This window comes from Bemisia tabaci, chromosome 1 (genome assembly GCF_918797505.1).
Source record: "Bemisia tabaci chromosome 1, PGI_BMITA_v3".
Lineage (NCBI taxonomy): Eukaryota > Metazoa > Arthropoda > Insecta > Hemiptera > Aleyrodidae > Bemisia > Bemisia tabaci.
Window position 1 is genome coordinate 82,510,518 of NC_092793.1, and position 8,620 is coordinate 82,519,137.

The following is an 8,620-nucleotide window of genomic DNA, read 5'->3' on the forward strand; positions in this document are numbered from 1 at the left end:
TGTCATATAATTGTCTTGATAATCGAAGATACCGATTTGTCCGTTGATAAAGAGTCACAACACTTGTTGTTTTCTGCACATCGCCAAACAATTAAATACTGGACTTTTGAGGGCGAAATTTGTAATATTTGAAGCCTTCATACCTATAGGACACTGTGTTTGTTGCGGTTATTTTTAACTTTCGTAAAAGTATTACTCTTTTTAAAACACTTAAAACTAAATTAATGGTCACTACTAAAAGTAATTGGACTAAAAACATACAGCACGAAACAGGTACACTCAAATAACACGTGGAACGAAGTATATGCGCGCGATGACCGACGAGAAAACACTGACTTGATGAATTTTGGTGACACCTACGAGGCTCAGGTGCGCAATAATAGGGTTTCTACTGCTAAGGAAAAACTTTCTTGTGATATCAGACGTTATGTCAAAGATGCAGCGACCGAGGATTTTAAATCTGATCTGCGTTGAGACGTTACAAGATTGTTCACTGACAAAAACTGTGCGAAACTGTAGGGTAGGTGGGGGTATGCATTTTTTGGTTTTTTCTGTATTCCCGTGACCGAATCGACTTTTAAGGCGGGAAAAGTGGTCAGGTACATACTGCAAGCCCTTGCGCACAAATGCCCTGCGTTGTTCGAATTTAGAAATCAAATTCATGACCGTGACGAATTGTTTTAAAAAATTTGAAAATGCGTACTTTTGCCCCATTTAATGGGACCAAAGTACGCAGGTGAATTTTTTTTTTAAAGACATCTTCTGGGCTCCAAATTGCTGTTAAATCCCGGAAAACTACTGAAACTGGATGTCCGTGAAGTTAGCACCCCGACTTTTAAAATTTTAAATTTTCTCTTTTGCTCATCATTGCTCATCATTTGCTCACCTCGAAAATCGCTTTCATTTTTTTTGCTCAGGCTTGTACCCCCCAAAAATCGAACTTGAACTTTCAGAGAGGTCATTGACCCTAGCACCCCCACTTTGTCCGATTGACCTGAAAATGGTCTCAAACGACGCAGAATCATTTGCTCACCTTTGCTCAGCCCTTAGTTTTCGTTGTTCACCCCTCCATCCCCCCCCCCCCAAAATGAAAGGCGGCATTTTGGGGGACATCAAAGGCAGCACCCCCACTTTGTCCGATTGAGCTGAAATTGGTCTCACACGACGCAGAATCACTTGCTCACCTTTGCTCAGCCCTTAGTTTTCGTTGCTCACCTCCCCCTCTCCCCAAAAATGAAAGGCGGCATTTTGGGGTACATCAAAGGCAGCACCCCCACTTTGTCCGATTGAGCTGAAATTGATGTCAAACGACGCAGGATCATTTGCTCACCTTTGCTCAGCCCTTAGTTTTTGTTGCTCACCCCCCACTTCCCCCCGAATCGAATGGCGGCATTTTGGTGCACATCAAAGGCAGCGCGACCGACTATGTTCAACCGCCGTTCGTTTTCGAGAGGAGGTAGGATTCGAGCAACGGAAACGAAGGCCTGAGCAAAGGTGAGCAAATGATTCTACGTCGTTTGACACCAATTTCAGCTCAATCGGACAAAGTGGGGGTGCTGCCTTTGATGTACCCCAAAATGCCGCCTTTCATTTTGGGGGGGGGGGGAAGGGGGAGGTGAGCAACGAAAACTAAGGGCTGAGCAAAGGTGAGCAAATGATTCTACGTCGTTTGACACCAATTTCAGCTCAATCGGACAAAGTGGGGGTGCTGCCTTTGATGTACCCCAAAATGCCGCCTTTCATTTTGGGGGGGGGGTGGAGGGGTGAACAACGAAAACTAAGGGCTGAGCAAAGGTGAGCAAATGATTCTGCGTCGTTTGAGACCATTTTCAGGTCAATCGGACAAAGTGGGGGTGCTAGGGTCAATGACCTCTCTGAAAGTTCAAGTTCGATTTTTGGGGGGTACAAGCCTGAGCAAAAAAAATGAAAGCGATTTTCGAGGTGAGCAAATGATGAGCAATGATGAGCAAAAGAGAAAATTTAAAATTTTAAAAGTCGGGGTGCTAACTTCACAGACATGAAACTGGTCTCAAAGGGTTTCAATAGTGCATAACCACTCTGACTGTGAAAAAAAAAAAATAATAATTCAGTCTCCACAAGCTCCCAAATAATTTTCGAAGTCAATTTTTTTTTAACAGGAAAAGAAAATAGTTTCAAGTGCCCAAATTAAACAAAGGAACATAAAAATGTATTAAGATACTTACTAAGTTGCCTACATCTTCTATTTTGAAGTTCCTTTACACCCCCCCCCCCTACTACGCCCCTTGTTTTGGAAGCGTACTTTTGCCCCATTCTGGCTGCATACTCTTGCCCCATTTGTAAACATTGGACAACATAAACTAAAACTTTGAGCCCAAGGCCTAAGGTGTGAAAACAACTAAGGATTATTAAAGCCAACACTATAACACTTTGATATGGTGCCTGTCGGATTTTTTCACTCAACTATTCTACGCACAACAGACAATTAAATTACTAAAAAAATCGATCTTTTTCGCATGGAAAATGAACTTGTCTCATAATTCTGTCAAAACAAATCCGCTTCGCACAAAACTTCAACAAGTGGAACTTAGTGTTGCCAACAACCAACACCCGGTGCCATCATAAATTCAAACAAAGCGTGCGAAAAAAGTGCGGTGCGTACTTTTACCCCGTGCGGACTCTCACCCCCACGTAACCTACCTGTGCAGAACTGTAGCGCAGTCTCCTTAACTCATATGACAAGTCCGCAAAACTCTTGTCACATGCCTACAGCTCATAAGTCATCATATGTTGGCGCTTAGTTTCGTTTGATTTAATGTGAAATCGAATTCCGCCTTTCCATTCTTCCGAAAGGCATCACGCACGCTTTAATATTGTTTTTTATGCAGCTCAAACGAGCACACTCCATCTTTTCCATACTTCTCTAGTTCCTTTTAGCATAAATACCTACGTCAAAATAGGTTGAGGTATGTATTCAAAGTTAGGATTCAGACTGCGCTGAATGCATTCTGAAATCTAAAAAAATACATCCTAAATTAATTCCAAGTACGTCCCCTCTCCCCCTCCCTTAGATCGGATGAATGTAAACCACACACCTAACTTTCTCACAAAAATAATGAGTCAGATGTGACTTCCTCGTCAACGGTGCACGCAATTTCAAAATGCTTTTATTCACCTAATAAAGTTTATCTTATCTGAAAATTGAATGGCTAAGGAACACCAATTTCAGACGATCAAGACGCTTTTTTCCTTACGGTAACATTCCAAAACTTCAACTTCAAACCAAGCGGCTGACTAATCTGAACAGTAGGCTGAATTAATTGCGCGCCGAAGCAGAGGAAGCAAGATTTGCATATTTATCAATGATACGACTGGTTCGTTACCGCGGCGGCGCGGCGGCTGGCCTGATAGATAGGTGCTCCGGATAATCTACAACCAGAATATTCCTCACAGATCGTCGAAAAACCTAATACGTCCATTCTAAGGCGAACCTTGGCGTGAGTGGATATGCACGGTCCTCAAGGCTCATAAGGGCGTTGAGGTGTTATGTTTCTTTCAGCCAGTGATTCATTTGTCACAGATCACCGCGAAACAAGATGCTAGATCGCCGCGCGATGATCATTCACAGCCCGTCGACGAGGATTTTTTTTCTTGTCTTGGCCCCCGATCGCAATTCGGGAACGAGTCCACCAATTAGTTTCCGGGCGCCCACTGGTGACAAATTCCCTCGCTCCGCGCAAAAAATCAATTTCGCCGAGTTTATGGGCGCTAACCACGGGCAGGAGCGGCAGGAGATCCATGATGGAGTCATAAAACTAGATGCGCCGAGTAGTTTGGCCGGGAATGCCGCCTCGGTGATGATATCGGATATCGTTGTGTCCCTGTCCCCTCGAAAATCAATTATATCTAAATGCGAGCCGAACGCCTGAACACAGAAGGAAGTCGTTGGTTTCCGATCTTGGTTGCCACTTTGGTCGCCGACGAGCAAATTAAACAGGATATTCACGGTCTTGACTTATCCTGAGTTTAAAATGAGCTTAGAGTTAGGGTCTTTCTTCCAATATAAAAAAACTGCATCTTTCGAACAAACAGATTTTTCTTCAAGGATCTTAAAAACGTCGGTTAGGTTAAGATCAGCGACATTACTTAGTGCACTTACGTCCATCTTTAGGAGGGTTTGATTTTGTCACGTTTTTAAAGCAAACGTTCATTCTCGCTAATTACTGAAAGCAATTTGAGCTTGGAACTCCTAATATTTGCTGCGGAATGTTTAACTGTTTACGCGGGTCTTAAAAAAGAAAGTCCGCACATAGCACATAGCTCATATCAAAAGATAAATCATAGGTAACTGTAAAAAGTACTCAGTTTCTTGTGCTAAGAGCTCTCTGCGTGAAGTTCAAGTTTGAAATTCAAAGCAGCAATTCAAGAAAAATCTATTCTTACGTGAATGTTTTGTAAGAATAGCGCGCCAATAAGATATAATCACGTGATAGACCACTAGACAAGGCGCGAATTTAAAAATTACGATACACGTTTCCTCCTTAAGATTTCATGTGAATCTAAAAAACTTGTATCCACTACAAATATATGATATTAAAAACCTCAAAACTATAATTTTGCGAAGTTCAAGAGCAGTTGGCTGCACTTATGACAAAACTTCTCCTTCAGAATTTTCATGCCTGCTTTCAGAAAAGTTTAAACTTTTCCGCAGGACGTGTTTAACTGTTTCATCATTTTCTCAATAACTTTTGATCAGAACAGAAACAAAGTGTAATAAAGAATACGTTTTGGACCTCAGCTGGTTAACCCTTGAGTGAGTTAGGTCTCCAATTCTATAGCACTTTTTGGAAGCAACTCGCCCGAAGTGGCTGAAAGTGACTGTTCCGCCAAAACATTTGGGAATTATCTTGAACATTTAGGAGCCAATTATTTTCAAGCCACCTACACCGCCTTGCGATTCGATTTGCAATGTTGAATAAAAATTGTAGTATCTTGAATAAAATTTGTCAGAAACTATTCTTAAGCAGTATCACATAATTTTCTTCCGAAAATAGGGACGGAAATTTTGGGACCCCCGAATCGAGATAAAAGTTTTAGGTATTAAATTTACCATTGCTATTATTTACTTTTTCACTTCCTCGTTTTTTTCATAAGGCAAAGCCAAGTAAACGCTCAGTGTTGAACGTACACTAAATTCTGAGTTCCGAGCTTCATAGTTTTGAGAAACTAACATCTAAGTTTTGATAAATAGTTTAGGATGAGAATTCAGGCCATCCTTGATAAAACTGACCAAGGGAACAGCGGCCGAACGATTAAATTTTCTGTTAGTTTCAACTGACATTAGTTATAAATATTTTGACAGTAATAGTCAAAATCGGCAGGAAAAACCATTTGACTGGCATTTCAACACGCTTAAACTGGTAATTTTTATCCATAAATTCATACCTGAAGTGAAGAGAAGTCTTTCTCATACTGCTTCAATAAATCTGACTAAGTATAGCCAAGTATGTCAAAACTAGCCTAAATACTACAAGAATGAGGTTGTATCTACCCGCATGACCAAACACCATTCGCGAATTTCCTTGATTTGTTAAAAAGGAAAAGTATTCCAAATACTTGGCTACGCTCGGATATCTAATCGGCGTGATAGATCAGGAGCGTTTTTCATACCGCGGAAACCAAACAGGTTTGGAGTACACTCCGTGCCGCGCGGCCGATCTTATTGAGGACCACTCCTTTGGATCAGGATCAGCAATCGATTGCTGAATTGAATCCAATATAGTAATGAGTTCCGTCCGCTCTTTCCGCCCATTAAGATGCGACCGACTCCTCTATAACCGCCTTTATTGCCTGGCAATGTCTTTGAAGGATGGACACGGTCACGCACCAATAGGCACTGAACTTGAAGGATGGCTTCTCTTCAGGCCTTACTGTCGGTCGCTCCTCGCGAATCTCTTTGATCGCGCTTTTAAAGTGAATATTTTATTGAGTGGAAAAGTGGCTGATTATCAGCTCGAACAGAAAAAGACCCAAACAGCGCCAAGGTTTATTAAGGTGGTTTCTGTAAAGGAAGGGATGAAGTTGTGAAGACTTGAATTTTATGATGAGTGATCGCTCAAATCACTTATACATACGTACTAGTACATACATATATGTCGCTTTACAGTACTCCCTGGCGCTCTACGACACCTAACCTCCACTGCCCTCTGTCGAACCACAACCCTTGCGGAATTTAGCTCCTTAACACTTCTGCTTGAATCCCCTCCCTACAACCTCTCACAGGGCGCCCTCTGCTGCCAAATCGCCTAAATCGCGCCGAATCGCTTACTATCACTAAAATACTGCTCGGAGTGGCTAAGATTTTTAAAGGCAATGCCTCGGTAGTCTGTTTGGTTGCCTGTATAGTCAACCTTCATTTCAATAAACCTAGGTATTCATAAAATGAAAGAAGAAAAAAAATAAAATTAAACGTTTTTGCGCGGGACGTGCCATATTTACGGTAAAAACTTATCTCAATAAAATAAAAATTGTCATCCCAAAACCGCGTTTCTGTATAAAATCTTATCGAAAATAACACCTCGAAAATTTATTCTATGACATCAACCATAGGCCATCGCGTTAGAAAACTTTGAACATACATTAAAGCCGCTTTCACAACGCTCTCCGGCGCTCTGCGACTGGCCAACCGCCAAAGTTCCTTATCCTACCAAAGCCCTTCTGGGACCCCGTTTTCTCTAAGACCCCTGTCACCATCCTTTCACTGGGCGTCCCCTTCGTCTTCTCCCAGGAGGAACCCAATCAAGTATCTTCTTCGGCAGTCTCTCTTTCGTCATCCTATTAATATGACCATACCGGACGAGCTGTTTGGTCATGACATCGATCCCTGCCGATCTTCAAAAATCCATCTCCGTTGCTCTTAGCATATCCTGTGCTCGCCTTTTCAGCTGCCAAACTTCACACCCATATGTAAGAATACTTTTGATTACAGCGTTGTAAATTCTCCTCCTGTTTTCATTGGAAATCCGTGGATCCCAGGGGATTCCATTGAACATCGCCATAGGCTTCCTCCCTAGGGTGTTCCTTTCCTTGATAGCTTGATCTGTCTTTCCATCCTGGATCAATTGCAACCCCAAGCTTTTGATCTGCTGCCCATCCACCAACTCAATGCTGTACTGATCATCTCCCGAAGTAAGTTTTTCCGATTAAGATATAGGTACTGATTTCCAAAACTAACCTCCGATACTCATCAACAACTTGCGCATTATGTACTCGGCGTCATCCTGATCATGTGCAATCACCATTTTGTCATCAGCAAAGCACAGAGTACACATAGTTTTAAATTCACCCAAGAGAACACCCATTCTGCCGCATTTTTTCCTCCAGTCTTTTAGCACACCCTCCAGATATATTTTAAATAGGTAATGTTGGCAACAAACAACATCCCTATGTTAAACCTTTTGTTTCAACCCCCCAGACAATTCCCAATAACACCTAATTTTCGTAAAACTTCCTTCATAAAATCGCTTGACAGCGTCATCAACCCCCCTTTAAAATTTGATTTTTCCAAGGCCTCTCAGAGTTTCACCAAAGGCACACTGTCATACGCCTTCTGGAGATCCCCAAAAATTAAATGCAGCTCTTGAGGTACGGCCATTTTCTTTTCAATGACCTGAACAATCACAAAAAGATAATCGATCGTCGACCTGCCAGCTCTAAAACCAGCCAGTTCCTCTGCTTCGCGATCTTGCCATTCTTGCTAGATCTTCGCTTTTAGTGCCTTCCCGTACTTTTTGCTTATTGTCCCGGTCACTGAGAGCCCTCGGTAGTTGTCACTGTCGTCCTTCCTTCCCTCATTTTTATAGACGGCCTTGATACCAGGACTCTTTCTACTCTCCTGGTACCTCGTCACCCCTGATGCATTACTGCATCAGTTTTCTGAAGAACGCGAAGAGTTTAGAAGTCACGCTTTTGACCAACTCAACAGCAATTCCAACAGAACCAAGTACCTACTTCGCCATTTTTTAGCCCTCCAACCGCTTTAGTTATGTCAAAAGTATGGATCTCCAAGTTGTCAACTCCTCTGGTATCCGTGGTATTGTTTCGAAACTCTGGGCGCCTTTTCGTCCTAAGATCTTTAAAATGATCCTCCAGTTTTTTAAGCGATATCTTGGACAAGATATGACGCTTCATGTCCCTTTTTTTAATACCTTTAATTAGCTTCCAACTCTCGGCACTTTTTCTTTCCCTTTGGTAGGTGTTGATTCTATTTCAATTGCTTTCCTAGGCTTCATTTTTCTTCCTAGTTATTAGGCTCCTAACTTTGGACTGAGCTTCCCGGTACCTAAGCAATTTTATCACCGCTTCTTTAGGCGACAGAAAAATTTGATGTTTTTGCCTCTTCAGATTGATCTCATCTTCTCTTTTTCTATCCTACCAGTACGGGCGCTGGTATTTATTACTGGTCTTGTAAACACCTAGGGCTTCTTTTGCAGCCAATTACAAGAATCGCTACTGGCGGATATCAATTTACGGAAACAAAATAATGTGTCTCTTTAAATCAAGGGCTTGAACGCGGGAGAAAGAAGATAGAGAGATCGATCGATACAATTATAGCTTTTATTTTCCAAAGCCCGGTGGAAGG